The following is a 20,471-nucleotide window of genomic DNA, read 5'->3' on the forward strand; positions in this document are numbered from 1 at the left end:
CACCTGGGGATCCACTGGGGCAACTGTCTGCTCCATGTACTTGAACTGCCGTGGAGGGTGTGACAGACAGGATGTGACAGACGGAGAGTCAGTGGTGGGAAGAAGCCCAGCTGTGGCTTCAGCCTGAGTTCGGCAGCTCCCAAAGCGCCTTATCCATGATAAAGGTGAAATACACACACATACACACATGTACATGCACACATGCGTGTCTTCTGTCACTCTGACTTCGGTGTTTTTAGCTGGTTTTTAGAGGTGGCAGAAAAAGCTTGACTACCACTCTTCACACCTGACTGGAGGTGGCTACAGCACTGTCAGCAGTGCCTGAAACTTTTGTCACCAAGAAAAATCACAAATGGTTCCATATCCATTCCAGTTGTGCCAGAGAGTCTGAATGTGGTTTATCTTTATCATTCCATTTCATTACAATTATGATGTCTGTTGCATACTCTGATGGATTTTGCTTTATTTGGTGTGTTAATAGGGCTTCCCAGGTGGCCCTAGTGGTAAGAACCTGCCTGCCAATGCAGGAGACATAAGAGACCTAGGTTTGATCCCTGGGTTGGGAAGATCCCCTGGAGGAGGGCACTGCAATCCAGTCCAGTGTTCTTGCCTGGAGCATCCCATGGGCAGAGGAGCCTGGTAGGCTATAGTCCATAGGGTCGCACAGAGTCGGATATGACTGATGTGACTTAGCACAGTGTAATAAAGAAGCATACATATCACAATATCACAACTACCTTGCATCTGAAATTGTAAGAATCGTATTTATGCATTTAAAAACATCATCCTGTACCTAGTCACATCCTGGGCTGTTAAGACTCTCTTCCCTAAAGTGCTTATAGTGCAGGTTAAAAAAAAAAGACTGTCTTCCAACATGTCACATGACTACAGACATTATCGCACTATGAATGACATACAGTCAAGGCGAAGTTCACAGACAATCAAAATCCTCAGAGATGAATTCACCTGGGTTATGCTACTCAGTGAAAACTTACTTAAGATCTCAGTCCTGAAGAATCTAGAATCCAGATTTGGTTTTAGAATTGAAGAACCAGACATCCATTCCAGGAAAGGCAACACTAGAGTTAAACTAAGATCATTTAAGACAAGACCACTCTCAAGTGAAGAATGAAGGTGGAGGAGTCAGATGGCATAGTACCCTCAACCATTCCTCCCAGGCAGAGGCACCCATCAAAGCATTCACGGATAATCCTTTCCTGGCATCGATTCTAGACTACAACTTGCTAAATAAACAGGGATTCTCGGATCAGGAATCCAAATTTGGTTTCAAAATCAAAGCTCTAAATTCTTTGCCCAGAGGAAGAGAACTCATGAAGCCTTAGAACAAAGTAAGGCCAGGGACAAGGTCCTTATGATGACCAGGCATGGGCATCAAAGCCACCCAGAGGCCCTCTGGGGCCAGGACAGAAGGCATGGCTCTGCATCTGATGTCCTCACCCTGGCCTCACCATCCCTCACTCCTCCTGGAGCCTGCCCTTTGCAGCTGCAGGCTGGGTTTCCGAAGATGCTGAGCAAGACTGCAGGAGCCACAGGTATGAGAAGCACTGCCTGGTCCCACAAGCAGTGGAGCTCCGGGCAGTTAAGAAAACATGAACACAGAGAAAGTGCCAATGCCAGCAGTGTCACCGCTTTCAGTGGACATTTGACACATTGTCTCAAACGACTTAACTCATCACAGACTAATTTCAGTGATTTTACAACAGACAAACCTGTGCTGCGGACTCCTCCTTTTTTAAATTGAAGTAGAGTTGATTTACAATATTGTGTTAGTTTCAGGGATACAGTTTCAGACACACAAAGTGATTTAGATTCTTTTCCATTATAGATTATTACATGATATTGAATATAGTTCCACGTACTACACAGTGGATCCTTGTTGTTTATATATTTCATATATAGTGTGTGCTAAGTCGCTTTAGTCATGTCTGACTCTTTGTGATCCTGTGAACTGTAGCCCACCAGGCTCCTCTGTCCATGGGGATTCTCCAGGCAAGCATACTGGAGTGGGTTGCCATGCTCTCCTCCGAGGGATCTTCCCAAACCAGGGATGGAGCTTGCATCTTTTATATCTCCTGCATTGGCAAGCAGATTCTTTACCTCTAGCATCACCTGGGAATAGTGTGTATCTATGAATGTCAAACTCCTAATTTACCCATCCCCTGCCCCTAGACTTCCCTTTTGGTAACCATAAGTTTGTTTTCTATGTTTGTGAGTGTATTTCTATTTTGTAAATAAGTTCATTTGTATCATTTTTTTAAAAAGACTCCACATATAAGTGATATCATACGCTATTGGCCTTTGTCTGGTTTATTTCACTTAGCATGATAATCTCTAGGTCCATTCATATTACTGCAAATGACATTATTTCACTCTTTTTTATGACTGAGTAGTATTCCATTGTATGTGTGCACAACATCTTCTTTACCCATTCCTTCGCTGATGGACATATAGGTTGCTTCCATGTCTTGGCTATTGTAAATAGTGCTGCTATGAACCTAGGGGTGCATTATCTTGATGAATTAGCATTTCTGCCTTTTCTGGATATAAGCCCAGTAGTGGGATTACTGAATCATATTATAGTTCTATTTTTGGTCTTTTTAAGGAAACTCCATACTGCTCTCCACAGTGTCTACACCAGTTTACATTCCTACCAACAATGTAGGAGGGTTTCTTTTTTCCCACATCCTCTCCAGCATTTATTATTTGTAGACCTTTCGATGATGGCCATTCTGACCAGAGTGAGGTGGTATCTCATTGTAGTTTAATTTTCATTTCTCTAATAATTAGCAATGTTGAACATCTTTTCATGTGCCTGTTGCCCATCTCTATGTGCAGACCCTTCCTTAATTGAGTGGTCAAGTTTTGTGTCTCTCAGGGGGATACACTGACACACGGTGTCTCCTGGGAGGAAGCGATGACTTCTTTAGTCTTATGAGTTGAATCACAAGGAGATGCCAGATAAAGCCAGGTTGAGTTACTTCTGAGCAACTGGGTGTCCTCTTCAGAGGCAGACGGAGTGGTGGTGGTGATGGGGTGAGAAGGCAGGCTAATTCAGGAAATACTCAGGAGGTAATCTCATAAAGAGTCCTTTTCTGTAGGTGGCATGTGCCAGTTTGTCTGTAAGAAAGAACACACACACACACACACACATACACAAGTACATAACAGAAGCCTATTTGTCTGAAATAATGTTGAGGAAACTGGTAACTGTGGTAACCTCTGGGAAAGGGATGTGAGAGACAGACACACTTTTCATTATAAATCCTTTTATCTTGTCTGAATTATTAAAATGACCCATGGGTGCAATTTATTTAAAGCTTACTCTTTTACTTAACTTTAAAAGATGGACCTTGAGTATTAAGTGGGAAAAAAAAAAACCAACCCCACACGCACAAAGAGACTACATATCATAAAATTCCATTACACCAGTTCTGAAAGTTGAAGACTTATCGGTGGACTCAGAGGTTCATAAGGGGGTCCGCCTCACCATGAAGTGGAGCAGTGGCTAAAAGGGGTACTGGACAGCGGAGGAGCTTCTTGGGCAAGTCCTGGACACAGTGTCTGCCCTAATGGAAATCGAGCAAGCTGTAGCTTGCAGCGCCCCCTACACGTTGGGCGCATGCGTGCTCAGTCATGTCTGACTCTTCACGACCCCATGTAGCCCATCAGCCTCCTCTGTTCGTGGAACTTTACAGCAAGGATACTGGAGTGCGTGGCCATTTTCTCCTCCAGGGGAATCTTCCCCACCCAGGGATTGAATCTGAATCTTCTGCATCTCCTGCATTGACCAGTGGATTCTTCACCACTGTGCCACCTGGAAGGCCCTACATGTTACATTCCTATAAAAATAGTCAATAAAACCCAACAGTATTGGGGAGGTCTGTAAGGCTCCTCACCACTATTTCCTCACTCTGTCCATCACAAAGGCCTAAACCAAATCCAGCCTTTGTGCTCAGCCTCCCATCTCTTAGACTGTGGTCTCCTCCAAACCACTGCCCATTACAAGGAGCACTGACTTCAGGGAGAGACAGCCTATATTACACTAGAATAAGACAACCCAGGGTTGTCTCATCTCCCAAGAGAGCTAGGGGGCCCTGGACAACTACCTGCGTCAGGACAAAGGGTTAAAGGCAAAGTTTTTTTAATGGAAATTTCCAGCTGATAAGTGAGGAATCATAGACTGAAAACATCATTATTTTGTAAATAGCCTCATCATTCAGATACCACGTCTCTCACAGAAACATACTAAGACACTCCCGAGTATGACTGGGCCTCTAGATCTGACTGCCACTTAGAGTAACTTGGCAGAGGGTAACACAATTGGTGCCATCAATTATCTGCTAGGAGATTGAGAATCTTTCCCAGACCAATGCTCTTTTTTTCCCAGTGAAGTGGATTCATATCATACATCATCTTACAACAGCCTATTTAACAGCAGTGTCTTGTGAACATTTTGCTATAAGCATTACATTCTTTAAAAATTTCTATTTTACATTAGAGCATAGTTGATTAGCAGTGTTGGCTTCAGATGTACAATGAAGTGGTTCAGTTATATATATACATGGATCTATTCTTTTTCAAATTCTTTCTCCATTTAGGTTATTTCAAAATATTGAGCAGAGTTCCCTGTGCTGTACAGTAGGTCCTTGTTGGTTATCTATTTTAAATATAACAGTGTGGGACTTCCCTGGTGGTACAGTGGATAAGAGTCCACCTGCCAATGCAGGGGACTCAGGTTAGATTCTTGGTCTGGGAAGATTTCACACGCCACAGAACAGCTAAGCCTGTGTGCAACAACTACTGAGCCTTCATGCTACAACTACTGAAGCCCATGCTCCTAGAGCCCGTGTTCCACCACGAAGAAACCACAACGAGAAGCCTGCACACCACAGCAAAGAGTAGTCCCTGCTCACACTAACTAGAGAAAGCCCACGCAGCAGTGAAGACCCAGGACAACCAAAGTAAACAAATAAAGTAAAATAACATTTAAATATAGCAGTGTATACCTGTCTGTTGGTCCTTTAATGGACCGGAACCTAGTGGTCCGGAGTCGACGATGAGAGAGTGAAAGAAGGAAAGAGGCTAACATTCCCTGGGTTACGCAGCTGGCTTCTGTACTCCAGGGAACCAGCTAGAAATAGAGAGAGATAGAGAGAGAAAGAAAGAAAGAAAGAAAGACCCAGGGACACAAGCTCTGATGGAGCAAAGGTGTTTTAATCAACATGGTGTGGGCATATATACTGTCTTTCAAGGTAGTTATTCTCAGCAAAGATAAAGATTAAAATTCCAGATTTACAAAACATAAGATGATCCCTATCAAAGAGAGAGTTGCAAACAATCACCTTTTACCGAATGGTTTATAAGGAGGAAGAGGGTACTTACCACCGTAATGAGACATGCCTGGATTCCTCAGCCCTGGGAAAGGTGTGCCTCTCCCCTTAATTTCTGAATATTTGGGAATTAATAAGGGCCAGAGGGTTCCTGGCAGATCCAGAACAGCACACAGGAAGCCTCTTGTTAATGCTTCCTGACACATGTCCAGGCACTGCGTTTCTCACAAGGTCATAGGGCTGAGCTGTGGCAGAGGTGAAGGCGTCTGCCATGACCCCGAGGCATTTAATACAGGGAAGACATATTGAGAACAAAGTCAGTGACCCAAAGTAGCCTTAAATTCGTGACTTCTGAGTTGCAAGCATCATTTTGAGGTGAGCAGAAAGGAATCCTTAACTTGAACTCTCTGAGTCACCCCAAAGTGCCTCTACACCAAACTGTCCTGATCTTCACCGCTATTCATTTTTATGTTAATTAATTAATTAGTTAAGCAAATGAGATTCAATTCCCTGGGCCTTCTAGGTTGTGGCTATGTGGGGTGTGGAGAGCAGCGGGGTGTTTGTGGGAAGGCGCAGGCTAGGGCAATCAAACTCAGCTAGGAGGGAAGGTCAGCAGATGCAACTTTGCCATAAGTATTCTGAACCCAGCATCCTGGACTGAGTACCTTGGACACACCCTGGACCCATATCCCTACCTCCAGCGTCCTGGATGGATCTTGGCCGCAGCATCCTAGACGGAGCATCTTGGACGCAGCCTGGGATGCTGGGGCTCTGGGGCTCTGCACTGTGGCCTGTCCTCTGCTGCCCCCTGCTGCTGCTACGTTGCTCTATGGGCCCCGAGCTCCTTTCACACCCGCTGGTCAAGGACACAAGTCCCTGCCTGCTGCTCTTCAAACTTCAAATGGCAGTCTTTTTTTTTTTTTTTTCCAGTGACAGTCTGCCTTCTTGAACATTGTAGGAAAGAATGTCTTTCCTGCTAAGAGGAAGCAGTATTTTCTCCCAGATCTCCCAACTTTTGCCCCCACACATCTGAGTGTCCCTCTTTCTTGAGGGGCTTAATGAAACACTTCATTACAAAGATTACAGCTGGAGGGGCCTTAAGGATGTGTGGCCCCAACATCCCTGCCCTCTTAGGTTTTACAGATGGGGGGAGAGGCCCCCAGAGTGGGAAGGTGCGCCTTCAGATAGCTAGGTCGGGGCCAGGCGAGGGTCCTGTCCCACCTGCATTTTAACCCAGATTCCCTAATAACTCACGTATCCTCAAAAATCTGGGGAGGGTCTGAGTTTTCCCTTGGGACTCCTGGGGAGGGGACCAGGGCTGGAGAACGTGGGCCTGTGTGAGTCTGAGCTTATATGGCCCGAGAAGGTGGCTATATCCCTCAGCCTGATTTGCTGGGTTTGGGCACCATTTTCCTTGCATTGCTAGTCAGCTGATGTTACAGCTTTTTACACTTTTTTTCTGGTTTAATTTGTCATCCTAAATTAGAAATAAATCCTAGGAAAAGAGTGAAGTTCATTTTAAGCAAAAAGATTGCTTTATTTTTCACAGAGTTTGCAAACTATGACCTAAAGCACATTCCCAGGGAGGAGATGGGCCCGGGTAGGGTGGGGAGAGGGTTTGTGAAGTGACATTAAAGACGCTTAGTCATGTCTGACTCTTTGCGACCCCATGGAATTCTCCAGGCCAGAATATTGGAGTGGGTAGCCTTTCCCTTCTCCAGGGGATCTTCCCAGCACAGGGATCGAACCCAGGTTTCCTGCACTGCAGGCAGATTCTTTACCAGCTGAGCCACCAGGGAAGCCTAGGAATACTGGAGTGGGTAGCCTCTCCCTTCTCCAGTGGATCTTCCCGACGCAGGAATTGGGCAGGGGGCTCCTGCATTGCAGGTGGATTCTTTAAAACTGGGCTATCAGGGAAGCCTGAGGGAGAGGGTTTGAGGCACTTTTAAAAGCAAAATCCACAGAAGTCACGTCTAGGCTGTGCTTCAGTAGTTTATTGCTTTCTTTATTTTTTTAAAGACAATTTTGAAAGAGGGGTTTTGGGTTGGCTGCAAAATTGAGGGGAAGTTATAGAGATTTTCCATATGCCCCTGCTCCTACACATGCACAGCCTCCTCCATAATCAGTGTTCCCTACCAGAGGGACACATTTGTTATAATCCATGAGCCTACCTTGACATGTTACCATCATCCAAAACACATAGTTTACTTTAGGGTTCACTCATGACATTTATGTACAGTGTATGATTTGGGCAAATGTATAATGACTTGTATCCACCATTTTAGTATCACACTGAGTATTTTCATTGCCTTAAAAATCTCTGTGCTCCATGCTTCTCTGCCCCCAATTCCTGGCAACCACTGGTCATTTTACTGTCTTTGTCTGAGAAAGGATTTATTTCTTTTTTGCTTTTGAAGAATCATTTGGCAGAGTACACAATCCTATGCTGGTGTTTTGATTTCTTTCAGTACTTTAAATATTTCATTTTTTGGCTGGCATGATTTCTGAGGAGAAATTGGATGTGATTCTTATCCTTGCTCCTCTACAGGTAAGATTTTTTCCCCCCCTTTCTGACTTCTTTCAGCATTTTTTCTTTATCTTTGATTTTTTGTAGTTTGAAAATGATATGCATAGGTGTAGGGTGGATTTCTTGTGTGTGGCATTTATTCTGCTTGGTGCTGTCTAAATCCCTTGGATCTCTGGTTTGGTGTCTGACATTAATTTCGGGGAAAGTCTCAGTCATTAATGTTTCAATATTTTCTTTCCCTTTTGGTAATCCTAGTAGGTATGTTATAACTGTCCCACAGTCCTTGAGGATTCTATTCTGCTCTGTTTTTTTCAGACTTTGTTCCCTTTGCTTTTTAGTTTTATGAGTTTCTACTGATATATCCTCAAATTTGGAGATTCTTTCCTCAGCCATGCCCAGACTACTAATAAGCTCATCAAGGCAATCATTCTTCATTTCTGTTACAGTGGTTTTTTTTTTTAATCTCTATTATTTCTTTTTGGTTCATTCTTGGGATTCCCATCTCTCCGCTTACATTGCCCATTTGTTCTTACATGCTGTCTGCTTTATTCATTAGAACATTTAACATGTTTTAAATTCTCTGGTAATTCCAGCATCCCTGTCATGTCTGGTTCTGATACTTGCTCTGTCTCTTCAGACTGTGTTTTCCTTTTAGTATGCCTTATAATTTTTTCCTGATTTGGACATAATGTATTGGGTGAGAGGAACTGTGTAGTGAATACACCTTTAGTCATGTAATGGTGAGGTGCAGGGGGAGGGGAAGCATTCTATTAGTTCCCTGATTAGATCTCAGTCCTTTAATGAGAGCACACCTCTGCACTGTGAACTTTACAAGTGTTTCTGTTGGTTTCTTCTCCCTTAGGTGGGACAGGATAGCCAGAGTGGGCTAGAGTTGGGTATTTCCTTTCTCTCTGCTCAGTTAAGCTCTGATAAACCCCAGAGCAAGTTAGGCTCTGGTGAGCTAGTTTCACCTTGTTAAAAAGAGCTCAGTGCTTTCATATATTTAAAAGCAACTCCATTTCCCCTCCTTCTGCTAGAAGTACAAGGGGATTTTTCTGTTATATTTACTGTGAGAACCTGGTTGTGTTCCTAGAGGTCAGCTTCACAAATGTGTAAGGGCTCCCCTAGGACTGTGTCTCTTTGGAATGTTTAACTCTCAGTCCAGTTCACATCTAGCCTCCAGTAACTCATTACAGGTCTAGTTTTCCTACCTTGCACTGGTTCCTATGAAGGTTTCTGCTCCAGTAGGCTGCGATTTTCAGTGGGGAATTACAGTATAACTGGGCAGAAGCAGTGCTCAAACAAGTGTTTCTGAACTGATTTGTATCCGGTGGAAATTAATGCAAAGCTAGGTCAGTGGTGAGCACCTGTTTTTTGTCTATCAAATCATCCCCCACTTCACCCAAGTTTGGGGGCCAGCCTGGCCCTTTCTGGAAGCATTGTTCATCCTGCTTTCTGACCTCATGGTTCTAGTGGAAGCCTCTAGGTGTCTTCTTGATCACGCTTCCTGATCACAGCTGATTAGGTCAGTTGGGCCCTTGACCCTAATCAACAGCTGGAGTCCCTCTCCTCAGTCCTTTCCCTTCCCATTTCTGCATCACTAATTAATTTCTTTAAATTATATTTTATATTTCATCAAAGTAATGTGTACATGATTTAAAAGGACAGATGTACTAGATTTTTAATGAGAACAACACTTACCTGCTCCATCCCTACTCATTCCAAATTCTTATTCGCCATCTGCAAACACTCTCAACTCTTTGAGGTCTGTTCTCTATCTTCCTATTTCTAAAGAATACATTTCTACTGCAATTTCTTGGTTCTCCAGGTTTGGGTGTTATCTCTTGCTTCTGCTGTGGGAGATGAAGGTTTAGCTCTCTCGTGTGCTTCCCACACATAAACCCACACCTCCCTGGTACCTGTAGTGCTGGTACAGTTCTGAAACAGAGTCTAGATCAATACCTACTGATTACATTTTCTAGTAGGTAAATATTATTTGCAGCTTCAGGACATGGAAGGCTATAATTTCATTTCCATTCTTATATCACTTGTAATTCCTGGAAATTAATAATTACCTTGCTTTTGTGTTTACATAGGTCCCTGGGAACCTGTGGAAGAGATTGTTGTTATGTTCTTTTGATTAACTGACACCTGTAACATTATGACAAGATTTCCTTTATTCCTTGTTATAGTATTTGTTCTGAAATCAACTTTGTCAGTTATTAATATGCTGTTGCTTCCTTAGACTGTCAGCACGGTATATGTTTTTATGCCCTTTACATTTAACTTATTTGTCTTTATATTTAAAGTAGGTTTCCAGTAAGCAAGACATACTTGGGCCTTGATTTTTTTTCATTCAATCTGATAATCTCTGATTTTAGATGGGTTTTGGACCATTTACCTTTTACATGATTATTGAAATGATTTGGTTTCTATCTGTGGTTTTGCTGTCTTCTCTCTGTCCTATTTATCCTTTGTTCCCTTTCTCTGTCTTCTCTTAGAACTATTGACTTTTTAAAAATAATTCCACAGCATTGATTTTGTTGGATTATTAGCTGTTGCCATGATATTTTAGTGATTTCTTTTTTTTTCATTTATTTTTATTAGTTGGAGGCTAATTACTTTACAGTATTGTAGTGGGTTTTTTCATATATTGACATGAATCAGCCATGGATTTACATGTATTCCCCATCCCGATCCCCCCTCCCACCTCCCTCTTTTTTTTTTTTCCATTAATTTTTATTAGTTGGAGGCTAATTACTTTACATCATTGCAGTGGTTTTTGTCATACATTGAAATGAATTAGCCATGGATTTACATGTATTCCCCATCCCGGTCCCCCCTCCCACCTCCCTTTCCACCCGATCCCTCTGGGTCTTCCCAGTGCACCAGGCCCGAGCACTTGTCTCATGCACCCAACCTGGGATGGTGATCTGTTTCACCCTAGATAATATACATGTTTCGATGCTGTTCTCTTGAAACATCCCACCCTCGCCTTCTCCCAGAGTCCACAAGTCTGTTCTATACATCTGAGTCTCTTTTTCTGTATTTTAGTGATTTCTTTAGAGTTCACGATACACATCTTTTACTAGCTGCGGTCTCCCTCTGAGTAATATTTTACCACTTCTCGTGAGGCAAAAGGAATTTACAGTGGTTACTTCCATCCTTCCTTTCTATTTTTGGTGCTCTTATTGTAATACACTTTTACTAATGTTAGAAATTCTACAACATATTGTTACTATTATCACCCTAACCTGGAGAAGAAAATGGCAACCTACCCCAGTATTCTTGCCTGGGAAATCTCGTGGACAGAGGAGCCTGGTGGGCTACAATCCATGGGGTAGCAAAAGATTTGGACATGATTAGTGACCAAACAATAAGAACAAAACACTCAATCATCCAGTAGAAAGTTTTAGTTTATTTTTAAAAGTCTTTAAAATTTCTCATGTAGTTACCATTTCCCCTGTATCCTTGGCTTCAAAACCTAACTAAACTGAAGTATCTGGGCATGAAAGGAGTTGAGGAATTCACCAGAAGCTCTGTTCCAGGAGACTGGAAGGAAGGAGAGGTACAGAATATGTCACTAGGCTTTCTGGGGAGCATGTCTAGAAGGAGGAAACTGTGGATTGAGCGTGATGTGTTCACACACCATTAATGGGTTAATAATGTGCTACAACTCAGCTCCATAAGCCTTGCACCCCATCCATGAATATTGCCTTGACTAGCAACACCATGAAAATTGAACATTTGGTTGTGGGGGTGTAGGAGATGAAAAAACTAATTATAGTGTTCTCTGGGGGAGACTGGAGCATGGGAATCATGGTTACAATTCTAGTCTATGTGGGATTTACTTGAGTTATTTAAAATAAATTTCTACACTTGATATGACAATAGATTTACATAATGAACATTTGTCAAGGGTTTCAAGTCACAGTTTTTATAGGTTTCCATCTTTTCTTGAAAGAAGACAGATTTTCAGAGTTTTTTGAATCTCATAACAATGTGGGCTGGCCCACATGGACAACTGATATGTTGTGAGGAATGGAGCTCATTTATGTATCACTGTTTGAAAGCTCTGAAATAACACCAGGGGCTAATCCTTAACAATTGGAATTATCACGCTGTTCATTTGCTTTAAAATTCATAATAGTACACAAGATGCAGAGGAAGAAATAGGCTAAAAGATTTGAGTTTAAGCCAAAGTCTTGTTACTTAAGATTAATTTATTGTGTCTTGGTCTAAAAGATATAACGACTTCCTGGTTTGGTCACTTCTTTGAGTCATATTTCTATGGATTCTTGTACATATGAAATTAAATTGGTTTTTCTCCTATTGATCTGTCTTATGTCAATTTATTAGACAATCCAAAGAAGCTAGAAGGGAAGAAGGGAAGTTTTCCTCCTTTATCTGTCTGCATATTGACCTATGCACACACACACACACACACACACACACACACACACACACATATATTTGTCCATATATGTCAATGTCCATTCATCTGGAAGCACATTTGTATATTAGGTTAAACATGAGTTCTTAATGATGTCTCCAGCTTTCATATACTACCACATGGTTCGGTCTGGGTTTTCTCCCTTGCTTATCCATAAAATTACATTTAAAAAGGAACTTGTGGATCATTTATTGCCATTTATTATGTTATTAAAAACTAGAAATTACATTTTCTTTCCCTTAAAATGATTGAACTGGAGTGTTTAATCTACTTTATTTTTTATTTTTTTATTTTTTATTATTATTATTTTTTAATCTACTTTTAACCCAAGGGAGTAAAAAGTTTTTTTACTTGCTGTAATCTGCCAAGATGGCAGAGACTCCTTATCCTACTAGGTACATGTCTGTGCTCTTGGAGAATTTGTTATGTTGTTGTTGTTAAGTGGCTAAGCCATGTCCGAGTGTTTATGACTCCATGAACTGCAGCACAGCAGGCTTCCCTGTCCTTCACTATCTCCCTAAGTTTGCTCAAACTCATGTCCATTGAGTCAGTGATGCCATCCAACCATCTCATCCTCTGTCACCCCCTCCTCCTCCTGCCCTCAATCTTTCCCAGCACTGGGGTCTTTCCAGTGAGTCAGCTCCTTGCGTCAGGTGGCCATAGTATTGGAGCTTCAGCTTCAGCATCAGTCCTTCCAATGAATATTCAAGGTTGATTTTCTTTTAGGATTGACTGGTTTGATCTCCTTGCTGTCCAAGGGATTCTCAAGAGTCTTTTCCAGCACCACATTTCAAAAGCATCAATTCTTCGGTGCTCAGCCTTCTTTATGGTCCAACTCTCACATCCGTACATGACTACTGGAAAAACCATAGCTTTGACTAGACGGACCTTTGTTGGCAGAGTGATGTCTCTGCTTTTTAATACACTGTGTAAGTTTGTCATATTTTTTCCCAAGGAGCAAGGATTTGTTATATCCTTTACTAAAAACAGAACAGTGGAGGAAACCCCTCATTTTTGTGAGAACACACTCTTTCAGTCATATTATCATCTTCTATGTTCATTTAAAATAATGTATGTTATTTAGTTTAAATGGTAGTCAAACCATTCTTCTTAGGCATCTATTGTCCTATCTTAATTAAGTGACCAAATCTCCTACTATAGTTCTTTTGATTTTTTTTTGTCTCATGGAAATTAAACCCTAAATTCTGGAAAATAATATATTTTAGAATAAAAAACACTTAAAACTATCCTTGTTATTTCCCATGGAACTATCAGAAAAGCACAAAGGTTTGTTCTTTTATATATAGAATGAGCTATGGTAGAAATAATGAGATTTTTTTTGTATGCTCCATGTTTGTTAATTAGCTCAACGCTCATTAAAAACTGTATGAAAAGATCTGTCAAATCAAAGGAGAATCTCAGCCTTTCCAAGTTTTCAGGTAAAGCATCATTAATATAACTGTGTTTTAGAGATTGTACACTTTACAAGCAAGCTCTGGAGACAAGTCAGTGCCCTCACTTTCTGTGGGATGTTCTTAACTGCCAAAGAAACACTGATTAAACCCATACACAGTAATTATGAACTGTGCTCCCTCCATTCTCCTATTGTTGGTAGGCATAATAAAATAACCAGAGCCTTGACATCAACAGCTGGTTTCTGCTTTCTTGTGATTGCCTGAAAGTTCTCTGAGTTACAGGTTGAGAAAATAGCTGTTCAACAAAGGAGATTGATTTCAGAATCTAGTGTAGAAAGGGCTGCACCAGGTGCTGTTAACTACTTAGATCTAAAAATTTTGTTAAGACTTTGGACTTAAGCTGATGTTGCTTAGATAACTTTCAGACTGCAACTCAATAGCAACAAACACAACACAAAACAAAACAAGCACAAACCCCTCTCCAAACCCTAAGAACCCAATTCAAAGATAGACAGAGGACCTGAATAGATATTTTCTCAAAGAAGTTATACACATGACCAATGGGTATATGAAATGATGCTCAATATCATTAATCATCAGGGAAATGCAAACCAAAACCACAGTGAGGCTAAGACTGCACTCTCAATGCAGGGGGCCCACATTCGATCCCTAGTCAGGAAACTAGATTCCACATGCTGCAATGAAAATCAAACGTTCTGCATGCTGCAACTAAGACCTGGTGAAACCAAATAAATAAATATTAAAAAGAAAAACAAATCACCACAGTGAGATATCATTTCACACCTGTTAGAATGACAGTTATCAAAAAGACAAGAGACAATGTATTGGTGAGGATGTGGAGAAAAGGGACACTTTTGCTCTGTTGATGGAAGTGTAAATTGGTACAGCCACTGTGGAAAACAGTATGGAGATGCCTCAAAAGATGAGAAATAGAACTACCAAATAATCCAATAGTCCTACTTCTGGGTATTTATTGAAAAAAATTGAAATCAGAAACATGAAGAGATATTAGCACTCTCATATTTATTGTGGTGCTATCTACAATAAGCCAAGATGTGGAAACAATCTCAATGTTCATCAGAGGATGAATGGATAATTAAAATATGGTACATAACATACGGGAATATTGTTCAGCTTTAAAAAGAAGGAAATCCTGCTGTATGTGATGATGTGGATGAACCTTGAGGATATTATCTTAAGCGAACAAACCAGTTACAGATGACCAATTGGTACATATTTCCATTTATATGAGGATTCTAAAATAGTCAAGCTCATAGAAGCAAGGAATAGAATGGTGGTTGCCAGGGGCTGGAGGGGGAGGTTGGACGGGTTGCTAACCAGTGGGTATGAAGTTTCAGTTATGCAAGATGGATACATTCTAGAGATCTACTTTACAATATTGTGCCTATCAACAACAAAATTGAGCACTTAAAAATCTGTGAAGAGGGTGGATCTCATGTTACATCTTCACTATAACAGAATAAGATTTAAAAATGACTAAAATGGTAAACTTTATATGTATTTTCTACATTTAAAAAAAAATGCCAATTAAAAAAAGATTTCCAGCAGGCTAGAACTGCTTCTTGAAAGTAGACTGCTAACACAAGGTCCCATGGAGCAAGAATTAATTAGGTGGGAATGAATGAGCTGATGAGAGAAATATAACTGTGATTTTTCATTTTGAATGTTGCTGAAGCCGTATTTAATAATCTATTTTCTGACGTGTATAAGGGTAAGTCCATTACTTTTCTTACTATTTCTAGCCCTCTATTTTATATACCGTGCTTTAGCAGACTGAAATGAAGTTTTTAAAATTATTATTTAGTGATATACCCTGTCTTTATAGCTTACATTGTATTGTCATAGTTCTTCATTGTGGCCAGAGAGATGTTGTGGCAGATATTGTCAAACATCTTGTTTGCATCCAGATGCATTTATTTCTTAGATCTTATACCCTGGATCTCCTTCTCAGATGGATCTTATGGAAAAGATGGCATCCTTCACTGTGTGGTCTTTGGGACCCTGTTGGTGTAGAGACATCACTGCTTCTTTGTCTTGATGCATGGGGGCCTCGACTTATGCCCCAGACCCTTCATCCTTACCTGGGACCAGCAAAGAGTTCAAGGGTCTGTAGTTTTCTGAATGTATCTAAGAGTGATTCTGATACCAACACCAGTTCTGATCATCACTAGAAAGGAGTCTGGTATCAGTTCCAGTGTGTGTGTGTTTCCTCACACCTTCAAGGAGTTCTCTACAACACCAGCTGGGTGTCCCACAGTTCAACTGAATTCTGACACTATCTACCTGGAAATAGCATCGGATCCCATGGGTTAAGGTCCAGTCCTACAAGACTGGCCCTCTCTCTCTCCCATCAAATTCAGACTTCAATCTCAAGTCCAGGTTGTCACCTGTGCTTCAGACAAACCTGCTATAGATTGGAGGTACCAGTGACTTTGTCCCTGGGTTTGATTAATTTGCTGGAGTGGCTCATAAAACTTAGGAAATACTTAGTTATGTTTACCAGTTTACTAAAGATATGCTAAAATATACAGAGGGACAGCCATACAGAAGAGATGCACAAGGCAAGGTACGTGGAAGGGTACAGAGCTTTTGCACCCTCTCTGTGGGCACCATTCTTCTGTTCACCAACCTGCAAGCTCTCTGAATTCTGTCCTTTTAGATTTTTCTGGAAGCTTCATTACATAGGCATGATTGATTAAATCATAGATCAGAGGTGATTGACTTCACCTCTAGCCCTTCATCCCTCCTCAGAGGCCAGGGGAAAGGGTGGGACTGAGTTCCAACCCTCTAATCACCTGGTTTGTTCTCCTGGCAACCAGCCTCCATCTTGAGGGGCTTTCCAAAATCACCCTTTAGTATAACAGAAGACAACTGTATCACTCTCTTAAGAAATTCCAAGGGTTTTAGGAGCTCTGTGTCACATATGGGATGAAGACCAAAGGAAGCCCTCCATCCGTTGGTGGTGTATTCATGGCTTCAATCAAGCCTGGGTCAAAAGTATTTGAAAAAATATTTCAGAAAGTTCCAAAAAGCAAAACATAAATTTTTTGCATGTTGGCAACTATTTATATTGTATCAAGTATTAATATAAGTAACCCAGAGATGATTTAAAATATACAGGACGATGTATGTAGGTTATCTAAGGGACTTGAGCATCCATGGATTTTGGTATTCACGGGGAATCCTGGAACCAAATCCCCCAAATACCAAGGACAACTGCATGTATTTCTCATTGTAATTCACAGTATAACAGTATCTTATGCTTTTTTTGAAAATCCATTCTCATTTTTCCCAACTCTATCATTCTCAAATGGTTCACTGGTCGCATTTGGAAATACAGTGGCTTGGAACCTGAGGGATATTAAGAAATATCAACAACTAGATTCCAGAAGGCCCTGTGTGCCCGTCAGGCTGTGAATAAACCAATGGAACAATTGATGAACTGTTTCCTGACTCTGGCTTCTTATTGACTTTTAGGTTTCAGTTTAAATGATGTTTCTGCCGACCACCTGCCTACACAGCCAGTCCCAAACCACTCCAGAGGTGCTCTCTTTCATGGCACCTGTTTACCTTACAAGGTTCTCTGTTTGTTCATGTGTTTAATGTCCACAGTCCCCCTGAGAGAAGGGACTGGCCCTGGCCTTCCTCACAGCTCATGCAGCTCTGGATTGCCTCATGCACAGACTACACAGAAATGTCTGTTGGGAAATGATAGAATTTTTATTCCTAGGATTTATATGATTGAGTAGATGAATGAACATATGTGTAAATATCTCCAGGGTTAAAGGAGTTGGAAATTTGTTGTTGGAAATTGTCTTCCCAGTGGGGAGTCTAGACCTGAAGAGGGGATGCCAGACCAGCATCAAAGCACCACAGACACAACAAGAAGCTTGCAGGCAGATTGTTTACCATCTGAGCTGCCAGGGAAGTCCCAAAGAGAAGCACCAGCTCCCATACCAGGGCCTGGGAGTCCCCATGAAATGATGGCCAGTGCTCCCAGTTCCAGGGAGGACTTTCAGAGAGTCATCCTTAGAAAGATTCTCTGGGGAGGGGAGGAAATTAGCCATGTCCAGCTGATTCAAGGAAAGAATTAAAAATGGAAACATAAAGCAACATTTTCAATGTCAGACCTGAAAAGCAGCAAAAGAGGTTTCTGCAGAATAGCACCATGGAATCTGAAATAAGATAAGACTTGCCCTTAAAAGCAAACTGTAAAAATCAATCCACAGTGTCTCAGATGTGCAAGTCATCCTCAAAAGACATGGCAAGAGGCAGACAACTTCAGCCAAGAGGCATGTGGCACTTGCTATGTACCCGGAGAGTTTCTAAGCTCTTTGTTGTCCTGATGACAATTGTGTGACTCATTTTGCAGATGAAAACACAGACACAGGGGAGGGAAGTAAGTTGCTCAGCCACCCAGCCAAGTGGCGGGATTGGTGCACGGGGCAGGTGGCTGGGTCCAGACTCTGCCTGAACCACTGGCCCTGGTGACTCCTGGCCATGACCATATTGGCTTGTCTGAAAGGAGAAGGGATATGTGGCCAGAACCTTCCCACTCTCTTGATGATAACTTTTGATGACAAGAGGCTTTTAATTTCAGTGAAGTCGAACATATTACTCTTCTTTTATGATTAGTGAGTTTCAAGTCCTGAAATTTTTTCCTATTTGAAAGTCATGATGATATTCTTGTGTATTCGAAAATTTTAGCCTCCACATTTGAGCCTGTGATACATCTTAAATTAATATTTGCATGGCATGAGATAGAAGTCAAAGTTCCTGCTGTGGTATAGGCATCCGGGAACTGATGCATCTGTTATTTGAAAGATTTCTGTTTCTCAAATAAACTCCTTTGGTCCATTGGTTGAAAATCATGTGACAAATTACATGTGAGTATACTTCTGGACTCTCTTCTGTTTCTCTGGGACTGTAAGGCAGGAAAAGAGAAATTATAGAAGATATACAAATGGCCAACAAGCACAACAAAATGCTCAACATCATTAGCCATTAGGGAAGTACAATTTAAAAGCTCAATGAGGTATCATTACATACTTAATGGAAATGGCAAAAATAAGAATGTTGACAATATCATTGTTGATGAGGTTGTAAAACAACTGGAACTTACATTCAGGGGTGGTCAGAGTGCAGAGTGGAAGAGCTATTCTGGAAAACAGTTTTACAGTTTCTTAAAAAGTTAAACATAGATAAGCACCTGAAATTCTGAGACTAGAACAGAATATTGAAGTTCACAGCAATGAAAAAAAAAATCTCGACTTCTAATTTCAGCCATGACATATAAAGTGCTTCAAAGTAATCATTTTCATAATTCAACAAGGAAAAGGTAGACAGTCTGGAAATCAATGGATTTTCTTGGATCTACCAAGTAGCTGAATTTACTGTACAAACCACCATCTCAAAATCTGGACAGGTAGGTGTAGGCAGAGAAAGAAAAGGTCAGAGACTGCTTGTTTGAAACAGAAGTCCTTGAAATGTATAATCTGCTAGCACTTAAATGGTTATTTTGATGAATTATGGAGGTTGAGTTCAGAAGTGTGTGAGATGAGAAATCCTATGGGTCTTAGTCAGAGTCCACACTTACATGGGCTTTTAGTCCAGCAATATTACCACGTTCTCACTGAGAATATCCAGGAAAGATCTTCATGATCCTGGAGACTTGCCCTGCAATCAGTGTTAAAAGAAGTCTTTCAGGCTAAACAGAATGATATAATGTCAGAAATGTGTATCCACAGAGAAGAAATAAATGAAGATAAAATATTTTATTTTCTATTCTTAATTGACCCAAAATAATTTTGTTTAAATCTATAACACTTCTGAGTATTTTTCAACTGATTCGAGAAATTACATCCACAAAAAGTCACACACTAGTATCTAGAGCAACTTTATTCATAATCCCCCCAAACTGGAAGCAATCGAGATGTCCTTCAATAGACGAATGGGCAAACAAACTGTGTCTGTTTGTATGGTGGGATATTGTTCAGTGGTGAAAGGAATGAGATGCCAAGCTGCCTCTGTGTCTGGACAGCGAATACACTGGGTGAGCCTGAGACCCCTGTTAGTGCCAGAAAAGGGAGTGACTGAAGAAGCAAGATATTGTCATAGGGACCCGGGAGCCAGTCGAAGGAGCTCGTGATGGCCGAAGCCGGGGCCGTGATAGGAACAAAATTAGTATAGTGGTATTGGATTACGGCCCAAAGAATAAAATGAATCCACTAGTGTGACATAAATAAATGACTGCATAAATAAATAAATAATAAATGGGGAGAAGCTACAAATCTTTTTTTTTTTTGCTACGTATCTTTTGTGCCGGAAAATTCAAGCAATGGAGATGCTTTGTTTTCTGGGAAGTGGAACATAGCTCCCCAGTCCTTAAGTGTGGGCTGTGCATAGTGGTGACTTCCTTCCGGAGAGCACAGTATGTGAGGGGGAAGAGAGTAACTTCACAATAGAGAAACCTGAAGACAGGACTTCAGCCAGGTGACCAAGGTAAGAATCATAAGTTATGTTGGTAGTACGCATCCTTGATATGCTGTGATAGGAAGAGAACTCTATCCTTGTGATCTTCCTCCTAAAAACCTATAGCCCCGGTGTAATCATGGCAAAACATCAGATAAACCTCAGTCTAGGTACCAAATACCTGAGCAATATGTCTCTAAACTGTAAATGTC

At 41.2% G+C, this 20,471-nt stretch overlaps 1 long non-coding RNA gene across 1 annotated transcript; it reads right to left on the reverse strand.

Moving 5' to 3' along the window:
• Nucleotides 1–2,302: 2,302 nt before the first annotated feature.
• LOC139035979 (uncharacterized) lies at nt 2,303–5,774 on the reverse strand. The gene is made up of 2 exons (XR_011488655.1): nt 5,404–5,774; nt 2,303–3,138 (listed from the first exon to the last, which is right to left on the reverse strand). It is a non-coding gene; the product is annotated as an uncharacterized lncRNA (long non-coding RNA).
• Nucleotides 5,775–20,471: the final 14,697 nt, after the last annotated feature.

Source organism: Odocoileus virginianus, chromosome 1 (assembly GCF_023699985.2).
Source record: "Odocoileus virginianus isolate 20LAN1187 ecotype Illinois chromosome 1, Ovbor_1.2, whole genome shotgun sequence".
In the NCBI taxonomy this organism is placed as follows: Eukaryota; Metazoa; Chordata; class Mammalia; order Artiodactyla; family Cervidae; genus Odocoileus; species Odocoileus virginianus.